Here is a 25,807-nt window from a genome sequence, read left to right as displayed (position 1 = left end):
CACAAAGAGTCAGACATGACTGAGCGACTCTCACTCACTCAATTGTGAAGACCTAAGATCGATATTAATAATTAGTGTGAGGTAATGTAGCAAACACTTTTAAGGGATTGAATCTATTCATATCTATTATATATAAAATGTACACAAAAATAAAGTGAAATCTTCAATCTGTCTTGTTTCTTATAAAAAAAAAAACCCATAAACTATAAAGATTCTTTAGGAAAGAAAATCTTTAAAGGCTAGACAAATGTTTTATTCCTAAACTAGACTATATCATTCCTGTTTAGTGGTTCATAAATATGGGCTGCCCTGATAGCTCAGTTGGTAAAGAATCTGTCTGCAATGCAGGAGATCCAGTTCGATTCCTGGGTCAGGAAGATCTGCTGGAAAAGGGATAGGTTACCAACTCCAGTATTCTTGGGCTTCCCTTGTGGCTCAGCTGGCAAAGAATCAATTTGCAATGAGGGAGACCTGGGTTCAATCCCTGGGTTGGGAAGATCCCCTGGAGAAGGGAACAGCTACCCACTCCAGTATTCTGGCCTAGAGAATTCCATGGACTATATAGACTATATCATAAACTAGACTATATCATTCCTGTCTGCTGCTGCTGCTAAGTCACTTCAGTCGTGTCCGACTCTCTGTGACCCCATAGACGGCAGCCCACCAGGCTCCCCCGTCCCTGGGATTCTCCAGGCAAGAACACTGGAGTGGGTTGCCATTTCCTTCTCCAATGCATGAAAGTGAAAAGTGAAAGTGAAGTCACTCAGTCATGTCTGACTCTCTGCGACCCCATAGACTGCAGACTACCAGGCTACTCCATCCATGGGATTTTCCAGGCAAGAGTACTGGAGTGGGGTGCCATTGCCTTCTCCTCATTCCTGTCTAGTGGTTCATAAATAAACTGAAATGGAACTATGTTTTGGATTAAACTGACCAATAATTAAATATTATTTCTTCGTGTTTTTTTTACAAGGAGTTTAATCAGAAATCATGACTACACATAAAGAAGAATAAGAAAATTTTAAATTGCTTGTAGCAGGCAGTCTAAATGAAATCTTTAAAAAATGCTGCACCTTTAGAAGTAACCAGAAGTTCTCTCTGAATAACTCTATTGACTTCTGCTATTTACATTGGCTTTTAAATGTTGGCTTCCATTCTTTCAAAATAATGAAGACAAATATAAAATATTATAGTCAAAAGGTAATTTTATTAATTATGGTATTAGCTTATCAAGATTGAATCAAGAAATCTTTTGCCCTAAAATGGTATTTTAAAATTACAAAACAAATAAAAGCTTTTCATTTTCAGAAGTTTTCATAGAACATAAGAGTTCCAGGGTTGAAATCATGTATAGCTAAATTACCAACTCAATACTTAAATTTCTTAGTGCAAACTAATTGGAGATAATTTTCCAAATTCTTGGTAAAATTAATATCTTCCAGAAAGCATATACCTACAGGCAGTCACAGAAAATATATTTATAAATATATATTGCCTTGAGTAAGTATCCTTCTAGAATGATTGTGCTTTTGTGCATTTTATGATTCATAGTGGCTTGATTTAAATATTTGAATGTCAAGGCTGCTCTATCTCTGACTTCCAGACTCCAGCCTGCATTACATCTCTATCAGGAGTCTGCTGTTTCTCACTGATGGGGGTAAACAAATGAACAAAAATAAAAGATCATTTTGTAAACATTCAAGTGAACTTCAAATCATTTCTCACTGGCTTTCCAGAGGAAATCATATTGAATTAATTTAGATTTATAGCTGATACTTTTAAATATATCTCTGGAAGTAGGTGAGAAATACTTTCTAACACCAACACGTAGAGACAAAAAAATTGGGTTTTTGAAAGAAGAGAAAAAAGGCAACTGAGCAAGTACTGCTCTGTTCCTAAGAGAAAGGACTCACTACTCTGACAGCCTCAAAATTAAGCTTCTTGAAAGGAGTGAGGACCACAAGGAAATTTACTATATATATGGTGCATTTTAATATGCATTGATGCCCTGTGGCTTTCCCCTACTGTGGGCTACTTTCTTTGTGCAGAGTTTATTGTACTCCCCTTCACAACAAGGAGAACAATTCAGAAAGCTTTTCAGAATCAGTGTTAAGTGTGATCTTTATTTCATGCTGAAGCAGCCATAATTTCTTTAAGGCTATGTTTTCCAAGTTAAAGCTTATGTAAAAGGGACACAAGTATTTGATTCAAATTATTATATGTGAAGTCCCTTTGCTGATAATATTCAGAAATGCATTTAATAAATAAAGTGAAATCAAATGTTTTTTTTACAGTATTACTATCAGGAAAAAAATAGCTTGAATATGACTTGAATGAATAGTTTTATAATCTGTAAATGTTACCAAATTTATTTTGCTTCATTTTAATTGAAATATAGTTCACTTACAATATTAATTTCAGGTATACTCTAGAATTTAACATTTGCATACATTATGAAATGATCATCACACTAAGTCTAATAACTTACAAAGTTATTGCAGTATTATTGACCATATTTCTTATGTTTTATATTATATCACTGAGGCTTATTCATTATATAACTGGAGGTTTTTACATAATCACTGTTACCTATTTCCCCTACCCTTTTATCTCCCTCCCTTTTGGCAACCACTCATTTGTTCTCTGTATCTGTGAGTCTGTTTTCATTTTGTTTTGTTTGTTTGGTTTACATATATAAGTGAAATCATACAGTCTTTGTCTTTCTCTAACTTAATGCATTTAACATAATGCTTTCTAGATCTGTCTATGTTGTCACAAATGGCAAAATTTTCTTTTTAATGGTAGGATAATATTCCATTCTGTTGTGTGTATGTGTGTGTGTTTATACATACACATACCACATCTTCTTTATCCATTCCTCTATTGATGGACACTTAGATTGTTTCCATATCTTCAGTCGCTCAGTTGTATCCAACTCTTTACAGACTCTTTCCATATCCTGGCTATTGTAAATAATGCTACCAAGGACATTGGAGTGCACATATCTTTTTGAATTAGTGTTTTTCTTTGAGTAAATTCCCAGAAGTAAAATTGCTGAATCATATGGCAGTTCTATTATCAAAATTTGAGGAATCTCCATACTATTTTTCACAGTGGCTGTACCAATTTACAATCCCACCAACAGCGTACAAGTGTTCCCTCTTCTCTGCATCCTTGCCAGCACTTACAATTTTGTTGTCTGTTTGATGATAGTCATTTTGACAAGTGTAGGTGGTACCTCATGGTGATTTTTGATTTGCTTTACCTTGATGATTAATGATGTTGAGTGTCTTTCATTAGTCTGTTGATCATCTGTGTGTCTTCTTGGGAAAAATAACTATTCAGGCCCCCAGTTTTTAACTGGGTTCTTTATTATTTTAAGTTGAGTTATATGAGTTCTTTGTATATTTTGGATATTAACCACTTAGTGGATATATCTTTTAAAGATATCTTCTCCCATTCAGTAGGGGCTCTTTTTGTTTTGTTGATATTTTCCTTTGCTGTGCAAGAAGCTATTTAGTTTAATGTAGTCCCATTTGTTTATTTTGCTTTTTTCTCCCTTGCTTTAGGAGACACATTGGTAAGACTGATGTCAGACAGCGAACTGCCTATTTCCTTCTAGAATTTTTATGAATTCAGGATTTACATTTAAGAATTTAATCCATTTTGAATTTATTATTGTATATGGTGTGAGAAAGTAGTCCAGTCTGATTATTTTGTATATTACTGTCCAGTTTTCCCAACAATACTTTTTCACTATATAATCTTGCCTCTTTTGTCATAGATTAATTGAACACATGGGTTTATTTCTGGGATTTCTATTTGCTTACATTGACCTATGTGTCTGCTTTTGTGCCAGTATCATACTGTTTTGATTATTGTAGCTTTATATTAATAGCATAGTTTGAAATCAGGGAGTTCAATACCTCCAGCTTTGTTTTCTTTCTCAAGATTATTTTGGCTCTTTAAGGTCTTTGTGTTTTCATATAAAATTTAGAATTATTTGCTCTAGTTCTGTGAGAAATGTCACTGGCCCTTTCATAGGTATTGCATTGAATCTGTAGATTGCCTTGGGTAGTATGATCATTTTAATTGTATTAATTCTTCCAATCCATGAACACAGTATATCTTTTCATTTGTTTTGTTGTCTTGAATTCTTTCATCAGTGCTTAAAGTTTGCCAACTATAGATCTTTTACCTCCTTGGTTAGGTTTATCCCTCAGTATTTTATTCATTTTCATGCAATTGGAACTGAGATTGTTTTCTTAACTTCTCTTTCTGATAGTATATTGCTATAAATGCAACAGATTTTTGTACATCAATTTTATATCCTGCAACTTTACTAAAACTGATGAGCTATAGTTGTTTTATGGTGGCATCTTTTGGATTTTCTGCATATAGCATCATGCCATCTACAAACAATGGTAGTTTTACTTCTTTCAGCTATTATTTCTAAAAATAAGTTTTGTTTTTCTTTCTTCATTTCCTAGGACCCCTATAATGTGAATGTTAGCACATCTGATATTGATCCAGGGATCTCTTAAACTATTCTCCTATTTTAAATTATTTTTTTCTGTTCAGCTTAGGTGATTTCTACTACTCTGTTTTCCAGGTCACTGATCCATTGCTCTGTATTATCTAATCTACTGTTGCTTATTTCTAGTGTATTGTTTTTATTTCTAACTGTTAAAATTCTCACTGTGTTTATTCTCCCACAAATATCACAAAGGTGTTTGTAAAGCATCTTTATGATCATTAAGCATCTTTATCAAGTAGATTGCTTATCTCTTCTTTGTGTAATTCTTTTTCTGGAATTTTGTCTTATTCTTTCATTTGGAACATATTTCTCTGTCTCTTCATTTTGCCTAACTCAGTTTTATTTCTATGTATTGGATAGGTTCTATGTATTGGTTATGTTTCCTAAGCTTGAGAAAGTGGTCTTATGTAGGAGATGTCTTTTGTGGCCCAACAGCATACTCCCCTTTGGTCACCAGAGCTATATGCTTTAGGGGTGCCTCATATCTTGGATGCATGGGCCTTTCTGGAGTGGTGGGCCAACTACTGTAGGCACCCTGGTAGGCAGGGCTGGACCCTCTCCCATTTGGCTACCAAGCCCTGCCTTGTGCAATGGCTGCTGTCCTGCTTGTAGGTGAGGCCAGATCTGGCATGGCTGACTGTGTAGCCTGGCAGGTCTCAGAACTGGTGTTGGCCCACTGGTGAGTGAGGCTGGGTCCCAGGATAGCTGGCTGCCTGGCCCAGGGGATCCAAGGACTGGTACTGACCCACCGCTGAGTGGGTCCACCCTTGGCACTAAAAGGCTAGAGAGACAATTCCAAAATGGTGCTTTCCAGCATCGATGTCCTTTGGTAGAACAACTTCTAAAACTGCCTGCCAGCAGTGTCTATGTCCCTACAGGGCATCCCAGTTGCCTCCTGCCTCCATGGAAGGTTCTCCAAAGTCAGCCAATGGGTCTGATGTAGGCTCCTTTCAAAGTACTGACTCTGCACTGGGATTTGTAGCATGTGAGATTTTGCTTCTGTCCTCTAAGGGTGGAGTTTCCATTTCCTATAGTCCTCCAGCTCTCCTGTACACAAACCACACTGGCCTTCAAAGTCTGAGATTCTAGAAGCTCTGTGCAGGACTCCAATGCTGGGGAGTCTGATGTGGAGCTCAGACCCCTAACTCTTTGATGAGAACCTCTACAACTGTGATTATCCTCTCAGTTTTGGGTCGCCTACTGAGGGGTATAGACCCTGACTTACTGTGTCTCTGCCCCACTTGTCCATCTCATTGTGGTCCTTCTTTTTATCTTTGGTTGTGGAAAATCTTTTCTGCTAGTCTTCAGATCATTCTCATAGAGAGTTGCTCTGTAAATAGTTGTAATTTTGCTGTGTCTGTGGAGTTTAGGGTCTCTCTACTCTACCACTTTGGCCACACCTCAGGAACATTAAAAGTGTATTGCTGTACACTTCTTTTTCTCTGTTTCTTTGTTTAATTCCCTGTACATATTTAAGTTGTTTTACTAAGTTACAGGTTGATCTTTCCTTATCAACTGACCATTACTATTATTGTCTCTTCATAGATATAGTATTTCACTGGGAAATGGGAGCAAGTATAACGGTCATGTGACTAGTTCATTTTTGAAGACGGTATTAAAACCTAGAGTTAAATTTAATTTGGTTAATAATACTTCTCTCTTTGATGAATAGCTATTTTTATCATTCTTAATTTTCTTATCTATTAGTTAGGTCTTTTCAGTGATAACTTATGTACCCTTGTGACTTATAATGATTTGCCTTCACCTAGGTAATATATCTGGAGAAGGCAATGGCGCCCCACTCCAGTACTCTTGCCTGGAAAATCCCATGAATGGAGGAGCCTGGTAGGCTGCAGTCCATGGGGTCGCTCAGAGTTGGACACGACTGAGTGACTTCACTTTCACTTTTCACTTTCATGCATTGGAGAAGGAAATGGCAACCCACTCCAGTGTTCTTGCCTGGAGAATCCCAGGGACGGGGGAGCCTGGTAGGCTGCCGTCTCAGGGGTCGCACAGAGTCAGACATGACTGAAGCGACTTAGCAGCAGCAGCAGGTAATATATCAGAGAAGGCAATGGCACCCCACTCCAGTACTCTTGCCTGGAAACTCCCATGGACAGAGGAGCCTGGTAGGCTGCAGTCCATGGAGTCGCTAAGGGTTGGACACAACTGAAGTGACTTAGCAGCAGTAGCAGCAGGTAATATATAAGATTAATAAAATTGTTGATATTTTTCTGATCTACTGATACAAGTCCTGCAAATTCAATTTCTCTTATATCAAACTGTCAAAGAAACATCTGTACACCTCTGATTTGTGCTTTTTGTCACAGGATACCAAAAGCCCACTGGACCAAAATAATATTAAAGATAGCCAAGGACAACATCTCTGAATGGGAGGCAAGATTCCTCAGAAAGGTACACCGTGATGATTCTCTTTCATTCCTGCACCTCATCATGAGGTATGGGTGGACTGTTTACATGGTTGAAGAGAATTATGAATGGCAGTGGGAAGAGGCATTAACTTCTGGTGACATGAATATCAACTCATAGGCATCATGACTTCACTATTACCTCTGTGTTTCTGGCACAGCCCTGTGAATAGTCAATGAGCCATGGTGACTCAAATCATTCCTATCTAATAGAAAGCTTGGTGATGTTTTAGAAGCAACCTTAGTGTCCAGTTGACCCACTCAGTGAAGTACTGGATCAGGCTGGGTTCAAATGAGAGTGCCATATCCTAGGAGTCAATATTAGGCTTGGGGACAGAGCATTGTTGTGCCAGAAATTCATGCTTGAAGATTAGGAAATGATTCAGGAGTTAGGGAACCCAGCAGGATCCAGGTACATAGCCAAGAAGATAGAATCTGGTAGCAGAGAAGGGTGCAAATTTCCCAAAGAATGATACTTCTTTTTCACTGCCTTGATAATTTCCATTCCCACATTCATGAGATGAAAGTTGCTAAGATGCTTGAACAAGGATTGTGAAATTACAATGAGAGGATATTTCCTTTGGTTTTTAATTTTATTAAATGTTGTTAGCAATGTGCTCTCTTGAACAAGATTTAAAGCATGCATGATCTGTCCTGATGAACTGAGCATGGTAAAAGGGTCATGGAGTAACTCTGGCCTAAGTGAATGCGTATTAAGCTGCAGGTTCTTTGTATTGTACACCTAGAGCCAAATGAGTGACACTGTGATACAGTGATTATAGCCTCAGAGGTTGATTCCACAGTTTATTTTTTTGATGGTATAGTAGTAACTTAGGTCCTCCTATAATAATTTGAATTTTGGTCTTCTCACCCAACAATCTTGCTGTAGAACAGATCACTACTGAATCCCAAGCTGATACTCTTACCCTGCCATCCTCTGAGCTATTTACTTAGCAACTAGAATGAATCTGCTCTGATCCAGCCATAGCAAACACCCTAGTATCAGCATGCCCCTGCCTGGTGCCTCCGTGGTTCATCGCTCATCTTCCAGCACCTTCTTCAGAAGGCGTCTTTATGTTATCCTTCCTACACACAGGTTTTGCTACCACCAGGTTATACTCAAGGTTTCAATGTTGACTTCTAAGGCTTCTCCCATCAAATTGTATTTATTTAGTGTTCACTTTTTCTGTGGTCTTCTTCAAAAACAAGTAATGAAGAGTGAAGCTCCATGTAGGAACTGAACATGACTTTGGACTCATCTGCACAACTTTCTAAGCTGCTAAGGTAGAAGGCTCTGAGTCCAATACAAACACCTTGTCCTTATGTACTCCAGCCCATTGCTGGAGGTGATGATTGTTGTGCTGTGTTTAAAATAAAGGAAGGAAACCTTAAGCCAAATAAATTGAAAATAAATATTATTTTTCTCTAACACTCACCAGTGTGAAAAATCTCCTTTCAAGGAACAAACTTTGTTATTAGTTCTTAATATGCCAAAAAGTCAGCAATGATAGCCCCTACTTTATACCTCCTCTAAAAGAAATAAGTGGATGCCTTTTCTCATATTGTAAGCTCAGCATTATTTAGATTTCTTTTAAACTTCCAGCATTCTAGGGTTCAAAGATATGTTTCCTGCTCAAAAATAGATTCGGTTTTGTAAATCTTTTTGACAGCTTTGTTTGTCTAAATAAAAGTTTTAGAAATCTTAATTTGATAAGTCAATCCTTTATGGTGTTTCCCTAGAAATATATCTCAAGGCCTAAAAGGCATTTTAAAATGACTGAAATGATGACTATGGCCATTAGGTCCAGAAACACATAAGTATCAAAACACCATGTGCTGCTGTCTCTGGCTTTCCTGAGTGAGCTCAGAAGATGTAGAGGAAGAAAATATCTGAATGAAAGGACATAAGTCACCCAGAGTTGATGTAGTTCTGTATTCTTTTTGAAGTATTTGGGAGAAGAGAATGGACAAACCAAAAGTAGGCTGGCAATGGAATACTTCCCATGGAAGAGATATACTTTCTCTCTTTTTATTTAGTGAAGCTTTCTTCCTTATTATCATTTTTTCTTAGCAGTTAAAGTTGGATACTAGAAGATTCCCTGGAGAAGGAAATGCAACCCACTCCAGTATTCTTGCCTGGAGAATCCCATGAACAGATGAGCCTGGCGGGCTACCATCCATGGGGCTACAAAAGAGTTGGACACAACTGAGCAACTAAACAATAGCAGCAACAACTAGCTTTCTATTGTAATTACTTTGACTATCATGTGAGGGAAGTAACCTTAGCTAGCCACCTCCCCAGATGTATCTTATAGATTTCATAAACATTTCTTTAAAAAGTACTATAGGAAGATTATTCCCTAACACAAACCTGTCCAGCTTGCATGCTTAGGACTATCTGAGGCATTCATCATGGTGTTCTCCATATCGGTGTCTGTTAGCACCTTGGGAGACAGAGGTCAAAGTGTTTCCTTAGAGAGGTTTGTCACCTCAAATCATCGGAAATCTATGAATTTCCTCTTTTCCAGACATACTACTAAATTTCTCCATATATCCTAATCGTTGCAGTTCTTTTTCCTTCCAGGTGACTTTAGAAAGTCAGGAATTTGTTAACTTTGAAAGTTCTTTGAGAGTGGAGATTATGAGACAGGTTCAGTTCAGTTCAGTCATTCAGTCGTGTCTGACTCTTTGTGACCCCATGAATCGCAGCACACCAGGCCTCCCTGTCCATCACCAACTCCTGGAGTTCACTCAGACTCACGTCCATCGAGTCGGTGATGCCATCCAGCCATCTCATACTCTATTGTCCCCTTCTCCTCCTGCCCCCAATCCCTCCCAGCACCAGGGTCTTTTCCAATAAGTCAACTCTTCGCATCAGGTGGCCAAAGTATTGGAGTTTCAGCTTCAGCATCAGTCCTTCCAATGAACACCCAGGACAGATCTCCTTTAGGATGGACTAGTTGGATCTTCTTGCAGTCCAAGGGACAGGTACTTCTGCTTTATCTGAGAAAAGGGTAGTTTCTATGTTTTTGTTTAGTATACCCCATTCCTGACAGTAAAAGTTACACCTTGTATTTGTACATTAAAAAAGGAAGAAACCTCTCACCACCCCAAAATGACTACAGGTCATCAAGGTCATCAGGACTGTGTGAGTGTGTGTGTGTGTGTGTGCATGCATGCACGTGCATGTACATATGTATTCAAAGACATCCTGAAAATGATTTTTCAAAATTTATTTATTTATTTATTTTTATTTTTGGCTGTGCTGAGTCTCCACTGATGCTTTCAGTCTCTCTAGCTGTGATGAGCCAGGGCTTCTCTCTAGTTGCAGTGTGCGGACTTCTCATTGCTGTGGCTTCTCTTGTTGCATAGCACAGGCTCTAGAGCACACAGGCTTCTGTAGTTGTGGCACTTGGTCTCAGTAGTGTGGCTCTCAGGCTGTAGAGCACAGGCTTAGTAGTTGTGGACGTAGGCTTAGTTGCTTGCCCTGCAGCATGGAATCTTCCCAGACCAAGGATCAAACCTGTGTCCACATTGGCAGGCAGACTCTTTAACTACTGGCACACCAGGGAAGTCTTAAAAATATAACTTTTGAATCCACATTTTGTGCCAATATGTGATCATTGTATACATCATTAAAAACAGTCTCTATGAGTGCTATTTAGTATCCCCATAATATTCCACTGTATATTTCTCCTACTAGATTGAGCTGAATGAAATTGATGGCCTTTAATCTTTTAAACCTACAAAAACGGTAGTTTTACATGGTTCAACCTAGTAAAATTTGTTTCCCAATCATTGGACATCATGTCTAGCTTCTAAAATGTTAAATAATTGACCTATGACTATTTTGAACATGTTTGTATCATACTTACTCATATATTTAATGTTTTCCTCAGGATAATTTCTAAGAAAATAATTGATTCAGAAAGTATGAAAACCATGGAAGCTCTTAATACCTATTTTAAAATTCCATGCAAAGAGATTATAGCAATTTATGTTCTTCTTGATTATATACAAGAATGCATATACCTTATCCTCACAAAAATTGAGAATTATAACACTTTTATCTTTGCTAATCCTATAAGTATAATATTATATTCCATATTATTTAACCAGTATGACTGTAATTGGTGTAATTCATATTTGTTACAATTTTACTTCTAGATGAAAAAATTAAATTTATAAATGTGTGAAATTAGTTAAGAGGCAGAGCCTAAAATATAAAATGCTATGCTAAGTCACTTCAGTCGTGTCCGACTCTGTGTGACCCCATAGATGGCAGCCCACCAGGCTTCCCCGTTCCTGGGATTCTCCAGGCAAGAATACTGGAGTGGGTTGCCATTTCCTTCTCCAATGCATGAAAGTGAAAAGAGAAAGTGAAGTCGCTCAGTCGTGTCCAACTCCTAGAGACCCCATGGACTGTAGCCTACCAGGCTCCTCCGTCCATGGGATTTTCCAGGCAAGAGTACTGGAGTGGGGTGCCATTGCCTTCTCCGAAAATATAAAATAGAATTGGATTTAATGTTGTGATATTGAATTACTTCATTACCCCAGATCAAGGATAACAGTGTCTTTGGTAAAATATAGAAAACGATAGAGGTGACAATTTCATTTATACTATCTTTGATTTAATACGAGGAGGACGTGCAATTTCTCATTGTAATTTATTTTTATACAAAAATATATGTGTGGATTTTCCATATTTCCTCTGCAAATGACACTTTTATTTTAGTGTTGTTTTGTTACCAGGCCTCATTTAAAATGTGTTCTTTTCCTGTCCTTCAAAGTTGTTTTAATTAATAGTCAAATAATATTTGAGTATAGTGCATTTGTGGAATGAGTTGGTTGAAAAGACAAATGAACTTGATAAATGTTCTAGTCCAATTGATTAAGAAAAAAAATTATAGAAGACCCAGATTACTAGCATCAGGTATTAAAATAAGAGGAGTCACCATGGATTTTAAAGATATTGAAAGGATAATAGACTATTATGCAGTAGTTTATGCCAATACATTTGACAACTTTGATGAAATGGATAAAAATCTTAGAAAGCACAAACTATAAAATGTTTTTATTGAATTATAGTTGGTTTATAATGTTCTGTTAATTACTGTTGTATAGCAAACTGGTTCAATTATATATACGTTCTTTTTAAAATATTATTTTCCATTATGATTTATCATAGGATATTGAATATAATTCTCTGTGCTATATAGTGGGACCTTGTTGTATATCCATTCTATACACAAAAAGTTACAAATGCTAGTCCCAGCTTCCTACTCCATCCCTCCCCAACACCCTCACCATTGGCAACCACCAGTCTGTTCCCTATGTCCATGATTCTATTTCTGTTTCATAGATAGGTTCCTTTGTGTTATATTTTATATTCTACAAATAAGAGTTATCATATGGTACTGGTCTTTCTGACTTACTTCACTTAGTATGATAATCTCTAGTTGCATCTGTGATGCTGTGAATGGCATTATTTCATTTCTTATGGCTGAGTAATAGTACATTGTATATATATTACATCTTCTTTACAATTCATCTGTTGATGGACATGTTTTGGTGTTTCCATGCCTTGGCTATTACAAATAGTGCTGCTATGTACATACGTGTGCATGTATCTTTTCTAAGTTTTGGTTTTTTTCTTAATATATGTATCATATAGTAACTCTATTTTTAATTTCTTAAGGAACCTCTATATTGTTTTGATAGCACTCCAGTACTCTTGCCTGGAAAATCCCATGGATGGAGGAGCCTGGTAGGCTGCAGTCCATGGGGTCGCAAAGAGTCAGACATGACTGAGTGATTTCACTTTCATGCATTGGAGAAGGAAATGGCAACCCACTCCAGTGTTCTTGCCTGGAGAATCCCAGGGACAGGGGAGCCTGGTGGGCTGCTGTCTATGGGGTTGCACAGAATTATTTAGTAACATTAAAAATGTTTATAATTTCTTGCTAATAACATGAAAGTCATTCAGTCATGTCCTACTCTTTGCAACCCCATGGACTATAGAGTCATGGAATTCTCCAGGCCAGAATACTGGAGTGGGTAGCCTTTCCCTTCTCCAGGAGATCTTCCCAACCCACAGATTGAAGCCAGGTCTCCCATATTGCAGGTGGATTCTTTTCTGGCTGAGCCACAAGGAAAGCCCAAGAATACTAGAGTGGGTAGCCTATCCCTTCTCCAGGGTATCTTCCCAACCCAAGAATTGAACTGGGGTCTCCTGAATTACAGGCAGATTCTTTACCAACTGAGCTATGAGGGAAGCTCCAATAACATAGTAAATGTAAACAATGTGCATCCGTGTTTGTATTGTATGTACATATAGATTAACATGTAGGAAACCAAGAATGAAAATGCCTCAGCATCAATTATCTCTGTATGGTATAAGCATAGATGACATCATTTTCTTCTTTACCCTTTTCTTCATTTTTCTGTTTTGTTTCCTGTACCGTACATGAAAATAGCTTTTAAAATAAAGGGGGAAAATATTTAAAAGGTATTTTAAAATAAATATAAGAACATATATAACAGTGATTATATTGAAATGATATACAATATTAAGTTCAGTTCAGTCGCTCAGTCATATCCGACTCTTTGCAACCCCATGAATCGCAGCACGCCAGGCCTACCTGTGCACCACCAACTCCCGGAGTTCACCCAGACTCACGTCCATCAAGTCAGTGATGCCATCCAGCCATCTCATCCTCTGTCATCCTCTTTTCCTCCTGCCCCCAATCCCTCCCAGCATCAGAATCTTTTCCAATGAGTCAACTCTTCGCATGAGGTGGCCAAAGTATTGGAGTTTCAGCTTTAGCATCATTCCTTCCAAAGAAATCCCAGGGCTGATCTCCTTCAGAATGGACTGGTTGGATCTCCCTGCAGTCCAAGGGACTCTCAAGAGTCTTCTCCAACACCACAGTTCAAAAGCATCAATTCTTCGGCACTCAGTATTCTTCACAGTCCCACTCTCATATCCATACATGACCAGAGGAAAAACCATAGCCTTGACTAGATTAACCCTTGTTGGCAAAGTAATGTCTCTGCTTTTGAATATGCTATCAAGGTTGGTCATAACTTTCCTTCCAAGGAGTAAGCGTCTTTTAATTTCATGGCTGCAGTCACCATCTGCAGTGATTTTGGAGCCCCCAAAAATAAAGTCTGACACTGTTTCCACTGTTTCCCCATCTATTTCCCATCAAGTGATGGGACCGGATGCCATGATCTTCGTTTTCTGAATGTTGAGCTTTAAGCCAACTTTTACACTCTCCTCTTTCACTTTCATCAAGAGGCTTTTAGTTCCTCTTCACTTTCTGCCATAAGGGTGGTGTCATCTGCATATCTGAGGTTATTGATATTTCTCCCGGCAATCTTGATTCCAGCTTGTGTTTCTTCCAGCCCAGCGTTTCTCATGATGTACTCTGTATATAAGTTAAATAAGCAGGGTGACAATATACAGCCTTGACGTACTCCTTTTCCTATTTGGAACCAGTCTGTTGTTCCATGTCCAGTTCTAACTGTTGCTTCCTGACCTGCCTACAAATTTCTCAAGAGGCAGGTCAGGTGGTCTGGGATTCCCATCTCTTTCAGAATTTTCCACAGTTTATTGTGATCCACACAGTCAAAGGCTTTGGCATAGTCAATAAAGCAGAAATAGATGTTTTTCTGGAACTCTCTTGCTTTTTCCATGATCCAGCAGATGTTGGCAATTTGATCTCTGATTCCTCTGCCTTTTCTAAAACCAGCTTGAACATCAGGAAGTTCACGGTTCACGTATTGCTGAAGCCTGGCTTGGAGAATTTTGAGCTTACTTTACTAGCGTGTGAGATGAGTGCAATTGTGCAGTAGCTTGAGCATTCTTTGGCATTGCCTTTCTTTGGGATTGGAATGAAAACTGACTTTTTCCAGTCCTGTGGCCACTGCTGAGTTTTCCAAATTTGCTGGCATATTGAGTGCAGCACTTTCACAGCATCATCTTTCAGGATTTGAAATAGCTCAACTGGAATTCCATCACCTCCACTAGCTTTGTTTGTAGTGATGCTTTCTAAGGCCCACTTCACTTCACATTCCAGGATGTCTGGCTCTAGGTCAGTGATCACACCATCGTGATTATCTGGGTCGTGAAGATCTTTTTTGTACAGTTCTAATATTAAGTTAATGATGTATAAATAGAAATTAAGGGAAATAGACTAAAATGTTTCTAAAGTTTTGAAGCTGAAAGTCTAAAAATATGGTGATACCCTTGACAAATAAAGGTGTGGGAGGAGGACAGCACGAGGGAAAATTGAAGAGTTCTACCTTAGACTTGCTGAGTTTCTATGACAGTGTACTGTTCATGTATACAAAAGTTATTTGGAAATGTGGGACTGGAATTGAAAGTGAGAGATAATAGACACAGAAAGTCACATGAAGTAAAATATGAAAATTCTGAGAATAGATGATTCCACAAGGAGCTATATCAACAGAGCAAATCTGAGGCTTAGTCTTTAAGAAATGATTGCATTGGAGGGATAGAAAGAGCATCTAGAAAAGAATACAGAGCTGAGAAAGGAAACTGAGCTACACAGACCGAGTTATCCATCTTGAGGATGATGAAGACAGGGAAGTTTTCATTGAGCATGTGGATATTCTGCCATGGTCAAGAATGTGACTTCATTTCTGCTCTCACTCTTCTGAGTAGGAGGAAGTGCCAGCGTTCCCCTGTCACCTTTCACCCTAGAGATCCCCACTTGACTTTGCTACAGCCAGTTCTCCACCCTATATGTATGTATCCTCCAAATGCAGAATGCCAAAGGAGCATTTGGAGATGGGGTCCAGGAGAATTTGAGAATTAGGTGGCACCAGGACAATGAAGTTCTCTCTTTAGAGAGGGGAAAAAGCAGCATTCCCATCTTCTAGCACCCTAACAGAAGGAGAAAGATTTCTCAACTCAATTCAGTTCAGTTCAGTCACTCAGTCGTGTCTGACTCTTTGTGACCCCATGAATCACGGCACGCCAGGCCTCCCTGTCCATCACCAACTCCCGGAGTTCACCCAGACTCACATCCATCGAGTCAGTGATGCCATTCAGCCATCTCATCCTCTGTCATCCCCTCCTCCTCCTGCCTCCAATCTCTCCCAGCATCAGGGTCTTTTCCAATGAGTCAACTCTTTGCATCAGGTGGCCAAAGTATTGGAGTTTCAACCTCAGCATCAGTCCTTCCAATGAACACCCAGGAGTGGTCTCCTTTAGGATGGACTGGTTGGATCTTATTGCAGTCCAAGGGACTCACAAGAGTCTTCTCCAACACCACAGTTCAAAAGCATCAATTTTACGGCACTCAGCTTTCTTCACAGTCCAACTCTCACATCCATACATGACCACTGAAAAAACCATAGCCTTGACTAGACAAACCTTTGTTTGCAAAGTAATATCTCTGCTTTTGAATATGCTGTCTAGGTTGGTCATAACTTTCCTTCCAAGGAGTAAGTGTCTTTTAATTTCATGGCTGCAATCACCATCTGCAGTGATTTTGGAGCCCAAAAAATAAAGTCTGAGACTGTTTCCACTGTTACCCATCTATTTCCCATATAGTGTTGGGACCAGATACCATGATCTTAGTTTTCTGAATGTTGAGCTTTAAGCCAACTTTTTCACTCTCCTCTTTCACTTTCATCAAAGGCCTTTTAGTTCCTCTTCACTTTCTGCCATAAGGGTGGTGTCATCTGCATATCTGAGGTTATTGATATTTCTCCCAGAAATCTTGATTCCAGCTTGTGCTTCTTCCAGCCCAGCGTTTCTCATGATGTACTCTGCATATAAGTTAAATAAGCAGGGTGACAATATACAGCCTTGACATACTCCTTTTCCTATTTGGAACCAGTCTGTTGTTCCATGTCCAGTTCTAACTGTTGCCTCCTAACTTGCATATAGGTTTCTCAAGAGGCAGGTCAAGTGGTCTGATATTCCCATTTCTTTCAGAATTTTCCATAGTTTATTGTGATCCACACAGTCAAAGGCTTTGGCATAGTCAATAAAGCAGAAATAGATGTTTTTCTGGAACTCTCTTCCTTTTTCCATGATCCAGCGGATGCTGGCAATTTGATCTCTGGTTCCTCTGCCTTTTCTAAATCCAGCTTGAACATCTGGAAGTTCACAGTTCATGTATTGCTGAAGCCTGGCTTGGAGAATTTTGAGCATTACTTTATTAGCGTGTGAGATTAGTGCAATTGTGCAGTAATTTGAGCATTCTTTGGCATTGCCTTTCTTTGGGATTGGAATGAAAACTGACCTTTTCCAGTCCTGTGGCCACTGCCGAGTTTTCCAAATTTGCTGGCATACTGAGTACAGCACTTTCACAGCATCATCTTTCAGGATTTGGAATAGCTCAACTGGAATTCCATCACCTCCACTAGCTTTGTTCGTAATGATGCTTTCTAAGGCTCACTTGACTTCACATTCCAGGATGTCTGGCTGTAGGTGAGTGATCAGACCATCGTGATTATCTGGGTCATGAAGATCTTTTTTGTACAGTTCTTCTGTGTATTCTTGCCACCTCTTAATATCTTCTGCTTCTGTTAGGTCCATACCATTTCTGTCCTTTATCGAGCCCATCTTTGCATGAAATGTTCCCTTGGTATCTCTAATTTTCTTGAAGAGATCTCTAGTCTTTCCCATTCTGTTGTTTTCCTCTATTTCCTTGCACTGATCGCTGAGGAAGGCTTTCTTATCTCTTCTTGCCATTCTATGGAACTCTGCATTCAAATGGGAATCTTTCCTTTCCTCCTTTGCTTTTTGCTTCTCTTCTTTTCACAGCTCTTTTAAGGCCTCCTTAGACAGCCATTTTGCTTTTTTGCATTTCTTTTCCACGGAGATGGTCTTGATCCCTGTCTCCTGTACAATGTCCCAAACCTCCATCCATAGTCCATCAGGTACTCTGTCTATCAGATCTAGTCTACTAGTGTCTAATTCTGGAGAGAAAAAGACTAAAATGAAAAAAAAAAGAATCTAAATAAATGTAGAGCAAGAATAAGTTTCCCATTACTTAGAAAAACATGAAAGAAAGACCATCTGTTCCTTGAAGACCTGAGTCAGAGTCAGCATCTGAATTCTGCTGCAGGACTATAGTGGGAGAGATGAGAACTTCCCCTTAAGTGGAACACACATCAACAGGAACTCCAGGTATGGCTGATCTCTATCAGCTTGCCAAGGCCAAGTCCATGCTACTCCAAGGGCTGGACCTGAGAAACCAGTGATTTCTGTAAGCCTGAGGCCAGCTGAGGAGCTCTGCTTTCAACACAGATGTCTGCATGTTTTCATTTTGTTATTGTCTTTGTTATTTCCTTCCCCCATTAAAGATGAAAGGAACAAACAAGGGTTTTTCTTTTTTTTTAGGAAGTTAGGCAAAGATCAGGCTCTATGAAAGAGGAAGATAAGGAGTCAAAGGTTCAGAAAAGTTAAAAAAAATACTAATGAGCTAAAGAAAGAAGAATATAGATCCAGAACAGAAAACAAATCTCAACATTTCTCAAATTTAGTGAAGAAAATTTGCTTTGCAGTAAAACATATGCCTTTCCCAAAGATGACAGCAAACCATGTCTGCTTGGGTATATTGTGATTGGCTTTCCTGGGGAAAGAGCAGAAGAGTCAGGGGTCAACCCCAGGGATACCACTTAGGGAAGTTGGAGGCAAACCAAAAAGCCTCAGTGGAAATAATTGGAGCAGCAGCCTTTTTAGGAAAGGAGGGCTTATGCATTTTTCCCTTAAATGTAAAATGAAAAACAAAATATTAAAAATGAAAAATAAATTTATTTTTTAAACTATAGTTGCTCTTGGAAATGAGTAACAAGGACAGTTTGTTCATTGCCGTGGGCCTAATAAATTTAAGGCACCAAATGTGTAATTGGGAGTTTGTTATCATTTGGAAAGATCTTTCTCTTTAAAAGCACAGGCATCCACTAGCAGAAGGTTGGTGTCAAGCAAACAGCCAAGCCAAATAGCAGTTGCTTACTGTTTGGCATGCAGGTGGTAGGGCCATCAAACCATTTTTCAGAGAAATCCCGTCCCCTGCAGAATGCCTGAAAGGGGGAAAGGGAGCAGGAGTTTGCAAGGAAGGATGGCAGGGCCTTCATGGAGCCACGGAAAGAATGTTAGTACGTGTACTGGAACTGCGGATGGATGGAGAAGTTTTACAACTTTTACATATAAGCTAAAAAGGCAAATATTTCTTAAGCAGACATTGATAATGGAGGGCAGAGAAGCCTGGCATGCTACAGTCCATGGGGTTTGCTACTTCTGGCAAAGAGACAGATATTACTGAGCAACTGAATTACAACAACAATAGACATTGATACAGGAGATGACTTACAACCATAATAATGAGTGACATTTATTAAGTACTTGGTATATACCAGATAAAGTGATAAGTACTTTAAATGCCATATTGAATTCTCAAAACAACTCAGTATTATTGATGGAAATTAGGATTCTGAGTGAAATGGAGCAACTTGTCCACCTCACATAACCAGAGGCAGAACTCACAATTAAACCTACATCAGTCCGACTTCAGTACCACACTTTTTAAAAATCATTGCCTCTTCCCCACCACATTCTCAACTGAAATGAAGGGGTCTTGTTTGTCTCAATCTTGTTTATATATTTTGAGATACAGTAAAAGTTGCTTCCTAGCCCTTTTCGTTTTAGAATTCACCTAGAATAAGAGAATTCAGTCAAAATTGCTGAGACAGGCTCCCCTGGCTGAGGGAGACAGTCTGAAAGTTTCTGCTTCTTTTGAGTTGTGCTCGTGTTGTTTTTTCTCACCATCAACAGTTAAGGCAAAAATGATGAAGTATATTTCAGGATGTGTGGTTTCAGTGGACACTCCTAGAGCAAGCAAGAGAAGGGACTGTAAATAAAGCAAACACACAGACGGTAAGAAGCACTGGTCCTTTCCCCAGTACTCAGTGAATCCCCGCTCCTCAGGTGCTCGCCTCACTTCCTCCAGGTACATCCCAGTTTTCAGCTGCAGTGGCTGCAGAGATGGGCTGAAAACATGTCCCACAAGAGTGTTTTCTCCTTCTTTCTCTGCTTCTTCATTTCTAAGAGAAGACTCATTGACTCTGTGTGTGTGTGTGTGTGTGTGTGTGTGTGTGTGTCTATCTATCTGTGTATATGTGTGTGTGTGTTACCCCCTGCTGCGTGCTGCTGCTTTTCCTGTGTGTGGGCCCTTCCTAGAATGGGTTAAGACTGAGAACTGAAAATTTAGGACTAAAGCTACTTCCCAATACCAGTTTCACAACAACAGTTATGACAGTGATTGATGTCTCTTGTCTGTCTCTTGAAACATTTGGGAACATTCAGTTCCTTGCCCACAATCCCACAGTTAGGGAGAGACACATGTCTCACACAGGGCTAGCTAATTCTAATGCCTGAGCTCTTAAACATGACTCATATTGGTCTCAAAATGTTGATGGCAAAGGAGGAAATCGACACAGTATCACAAGCAGAGAGAATCCCTGTATCCATGAAATATGGAAAGAGGGACTGCCTCCCTTGCTCCATGTCCTGTATGACCTGTAGCCACTCCTGTCTCTTCCACCTGATGCTCCTCATTGGGGTTGTAGTGACTCCCCACTCCCTTTGACCTTTCACACGGGAGCAAATGCTTCCCACTCTCCATGGTCCCCTTTGGCTTCCTTGCACTCTGTCCACACCTTTGAGTATTGTCTCTTCATTAAATTCTCCCATGTTTATCTGTTTATTGCCAGTCCCCTACCTGATTCACTTTTACAACATTGCATTCAAAATAGAACACTATATTACATCTATATTCTGACAGTCAAGAAATGTCATATGGGGAATCTGGAGAAGCGAATGGCAATCCACTCCAGTATTCTCGCTTGGAGAATCTCATGAGCAGAGGAGGCTGGCAGTCTACAGTCTGTGGGGTCTCAAAGAATCAGACATGACTGAGCAGCTAACTCTACTATAATAAAGTCTTCCCTCCATTCATTTAATCCTCCCTTCCACACTCTGCCTTTCCCTCTCAGATTCCTTATATTCCAGACTTCACACTCACACCTTTCTGCTCAGCTCTGTGGCTTTGAATCCATTTGATGATGTTCCTCCATTCCCTGCCCACTCCCACCATGATATACCACCTCTACCCCTCACCCCTAGAACTGCCCATAGAACCATCTACATGAACTAATTTTGTTCACGTCTCTGTCAACTTTAGAGTGTTACCTTAGTGGGGATTATATTATTTCAGTATTGATTTCATTTCCCCCTACTACCAAATGATAATGATTCTATCCTTTAAATTCCAAATGAAATTTTACTTCATTTACAAAGCCTTTATTACAGAAACAGTTTCTATAAAACATTAGATTCTTTCACAAAAACTTCAACACAATCAGATAATCTTCTCCAGCAATTCATGCATGTTCCAAATATGTACACTTGAATGAGTTCTAAATGAAAATTCAAATATGTCCATTTACCTATATAATGCCATACACCATTATGTGAGTTCAAATATGTCCATTTGAATTATGGACATAAATATGCCCTATGCCATTATCTCGGAGAAGGCAATGGCACCCCACTCCAGTACTCTTGCCTGGAAAATCCCATGGATGGAGGAGCCTGGTAGGCTGTAGTCCATGGGGTCGCTAAGAGTTGGACACGACTCAGAGACTTTTTTTTCAATTTTCACTTTCATGCATTGGAGAAGGAAATGGCAACCCACTGCAGTGTTCTTGCCTGGAGAATCCCAGGGGTGGGGGAACATGGTGGGCTTCCGTCTATGGGGTCGCACAGAGTCGGACACGACTGAAGCGACTTAGCAGTAGCAGCAGCAGCATGCCATTATCTGTTCTTAGGATAGCAGTGTGTTTTTCATGTGGCACATTGTCACTGGCAATGGGTGCTTAGTCTCTGTTTAAGAGAAAAATATGTAGTTCAAATTTCATTTCTCTCTCTCATCTCTCTCCCTCTCTCTCTTTCTCTCTCTTCCTCTCCTTCTCCCTCTCTCCCTCCCTCCCCGCCATTCTCTTATTAAAAGTGAGTCCCTAAAAACTTGCCCTCGCTAGGTTCAGTTTTCAATACATAGGTCATTCAAATGCTTATTCTATGTGTGAATTCAGCATGGAATGTGTAGTAACAAGAAAGAGAAATATACAGACTCTCCGTGCTTAGCATGGCAATGTATTGTGTGGCTTGGGTAGGTATGTCTGGGAGTATCATATGGCAGTTACTCAACCCAGACACAGAAGAGCTTTGTATGGCATCCCTCACTGTCTAGCCCCCAGTAACAGACCTTCAACTGAGTTGGCTCACATCAACTGCGAGAAGTTTCAGTCTAGTTCCTGAAATATTTTTTCAAGTGCAAAATATTCATTTAAAAAAAAATCAATTACTCCTTTATCCTCATCTCCAGTCCTACATCATTTTTTTGCCTCATGGGATGCAAGTTTACACCATGAATTTAATGATTCAGCTGCCCTGGTTCTCACAACACATGAGAGTGGATGCAGTACTTGCTTATAAATATATTTTCATGTCATAATTAGCTACTGTTAATTGTTTATAAATGCCTCAGCAACCTATGAGGGAGGCAGTATTATTATGCCCCATTTCATAAGTGTTAATAACAAGGCTTAGTATGTTGAAAAAATTTGCCTAAGTTCACAGAGTTAATATATGGGGATTTTGAATTTAAACTCAGGGCTATCTAATTCCAGATAACCCAAGTTATTTACCACCATGATATACTAGCATGCTAGCATAGACCAGTGTTGGCTTTTTTAATGAAACGCAAAGCCAAGATAGTTCATTCCAAAAGTGCTCTTAAAACTCGTATTATTCTAAGAAAGTCCCAAGAAAGCCATACCACATAGCAATGGGGTGGATTCATGAGCCAAGGACAGTACTTGTATCACTTCATGACAAAGATAAGCAGAAAATTCTTAGAATACTTTGTAGACCTTTAGCCAGGAATAGCAAACCTGCCCTGTCTGCTTCATATCTGAACAAGTGAGAGAGTGGCACTGCCTTTGGATCGTGTACTCCAGAAGATTTTCAGTAATATGGATTTTCCACGATGGAGTCAATTTCAAACAATATCAGATGTTTAGCCAAACATCTCACTTGTCAAGCTTTGTTGAAGAGTTCTGTCAAGGTAAACTGGTCTGGGTGATGGACAAAGTCATCAAAGCCAGTGGGACCAGTCACTTGGAAATGACATTGGCTGGGAGGCTGCACACGAGTAAAGGCCATGACACATGTGACTCTTTGGATCACTTACCAGCCCTTGTGAGTTTTCTCTTCAAAGAACACAACCACAGCCATGAGGAAGAGGACCCAAACACCACAGCCACAGCAGAATGTAAGCTGTCCTCAAACCTGGCTTCCTAACACCAGCAAACAGGAACCAGATCCCATCTATCTCATGTCACTCCAAAAAAAAAGGTTTTTTTGCAACTTTTCAGTTTCTTTCCTTTGCTTAGAGATGTGGGAGCACTAGATTCAGAGGCTATGTGGTTAATCTGCCCAGCACTTCCCATTTTGCACAAATGTGGTGATGGATTCCTCTAAAATATCGGTTGGAACCATTTCACCATGTGTTTTATCATGACAACTTGGGAGAATGGCAAAAATAGCTATCAGATGGTCCTAAATCTTTACCCTAGCTATTTATAAGTCAGCTATTTTAACTTTCACTACATAAAAAATTAAACCATGAGAAATACTTGGAAGGGCCCAGTCACTATTACTCTCTTCCTGATAATGTATATAATCATATGCATCCATTGTACATGAATGATGGTGCTCTGGATGAAGACATCCAGATTGTGTGATGGAGCAAGGGAGCCATCCCCACTCCACTCCCTGGTGCTGTGTTGCTCCTTCGGGAGCCCTGGCCACAGTTCTGTGGTCAGGTTTTTACTCTAATATTGGAGTACCAGGCATGTTAGAGAGGAAGGTGATGTGGTTCCAGGCCGATGGTGCTGATAATACTTTGCGACCAGTGTGAGCCTATAATATGCTTGGAGAATACCTTGTGTGACTACCTTAGTTGTGACAGATGCTGGCTGTTGAACATTTTATCATCCCCAGTGGAATATTTAATAAATATATTCTCCCCAGTGTTTAAGTTTTGGAAAGGAACCAGGCTCTGCAGAGAAAGAACCTTGAAAGGATGTTTTTGTAAGACACCTCTCGTTGTTGATTGCTATGGGCAAGGATAGCTCTTAGCACAACTTTCAAGAAGCAAGAACAGAGTCATCCCAGGATTTGTTTCCTTCCCCTGAGAAGAAGAAGGTGGTCAGTGAGCCTTCCAAGAAACAAAGGAATCAGCTGGGAAAGAATCCTAGTGCTTGAAGGACTCCACCAGCATCCCCTGAGACTAATACATTATCTGCCAAAGATCTTGACACATGTTGGTCCTTCAACAAACAGAAGTTCCCTTTATTTGTTGTACATTGAAAAAATAATGGAGGAGGTTAACATGATGATTTATACATGAAGTGCTTAGTAAGTATTCATTGATCAACATACATCATGTGAGCACCTAGAGAGAAATAAATCCTAGATGAATATTGAAGGACCAAGGAAATAAAAGTAATCATCTAAAAGTGAAAGTCACTCAGTCATGTCTGACTCTTTGTGACTACCTGGACTATACAGTCCATGGCGTTCTCCAGGCCAGAAAACTGGAGTAGGTAGCTGTTCACTTCTCTAGGGGATCTTCCCAATTCAGGGATCAAACCCAGGTCTTCTGCATTGCAGGCAGACCAGCTGAGCCGCCAAGGAAGCCATCAGGGAAGCCCTGAGCCACCAAGGAACTAAATGTTGTCTAAATAAATTAAATAAATCTAAAAAGTCATTCTATCTCCTTCTACTCTCATATCATCAGGTGTACTTGTACAGCATGTATCACAATCTTAAATTATCTTTTTACTGTTCTATCCCAGAATCGAGAACAATGCCTGTCTAGCATATAGTATGCATTTAATAAATATGTGCTGAATAAATACATACATATGTTTCAGTTCAGTTCAGTTGCTCAGTCATGTCCGACTCTTTGCGACCCCATGAATTGCAGCATGCCAGGCCTCCCTGCCCATCACCAACTCCCGGAGTTCACCCAAACATGTCCATCGAGTTGGTGATGCTATCCAGTCATCTCATCATCTGTCGTCCCCTTCTCCTCCTGCCCCCAATCCTTCCCAGCATTAGGGTATTTTCCAATGAGTCAACTCTTCGCATGAGGTGGCCAAAGTATTGGAGTTTCAGCTTCAACATCAGTCCTTCCAATGAACACTCAGGACTGATCTCCTTTAGGATGAACTGGTGGGATCATATAGTATGACTGAATATACATTAAATCAATAAATGAAAGTAAACTATTAAAGGTCCTTTGATACAATAGGTAAGTTCAGAATATTAGTTGAAACAGCCTCTTTCAGGACCCAGCTAAGCTACACTCTGACTATGTAACCTTAAATAGGTCACTTGATGTCTCTGATTAATTTCATCTTATAAACTAACTGTAATACCTTTCTCACCAGATTGCTATAAAAATTAAACCATTTAGTACACATGAAAGTAATCTATAAATCATAGACACCATTAAAATGATGAATAAACTATAGATACCATGCAAATATTGAGACCTTTAGTAGTAATACTGCATGCACCAAGTCATGTCCTGTGTGCACTAAGTCGTGTCTGACTCTTTGTGGCCCCATGGACCTACCAGGCTCCTCTGTCCATGGGATTTCCCAAGCAAGATTACTGGAGAGAGTTGCCATTTTCTTCTCCAGGGTATCTTCCCGACCAAGGGATTGA

General features: G+C 39.5%; 1 long non-coding RNA gene across 1 annotated transcript in view; it reads left to right on the top strand.

The window, feature by feature from the left end:
* Positions 1-24,946, top strand: part of LOC129621199 (uncharacterized) — a 31,260-nt gene extending 6,314 nt beyond the window's left edge. The window contains exons 2-4 of the long non-coding RNA XR_008699095.1: positions 6,868-6,952; positions 19,658-19,885; positions 24,746-24,946. This is a non-coding gene — a long non-coding RNA (uncharacterized LOC129621199). The remainder of the gene's footprint in view (positions 1-6,867; positions 6,953-19,657; positions 19,886-24,745) is intronic.
* The last annotated feature ends 861 nt before the right edge of the window (positions 24,947-25,807 follow it).

This window comes from Bubalus kerabau, chromosome 10, assembly GCF_029407905.1.
Source record: "Bubalus kerabau isolate K-KA32 ecotype Philippines breed swamp buffalo chromosome 10, PCC_UOA_SB_1v2, whole genome shotgun sequence".
Taxonomy (NCBI): Eukaryota; Metazoa; Chordata; class Mammalia; order Artiodactyla; family Bovidae; genus Bubalus; species Bubalus kerabau.
Note: the sequence above shows the minus strand (reverse complement) of the source record. Positions and strands in the feature narration are given on the sequence as shown.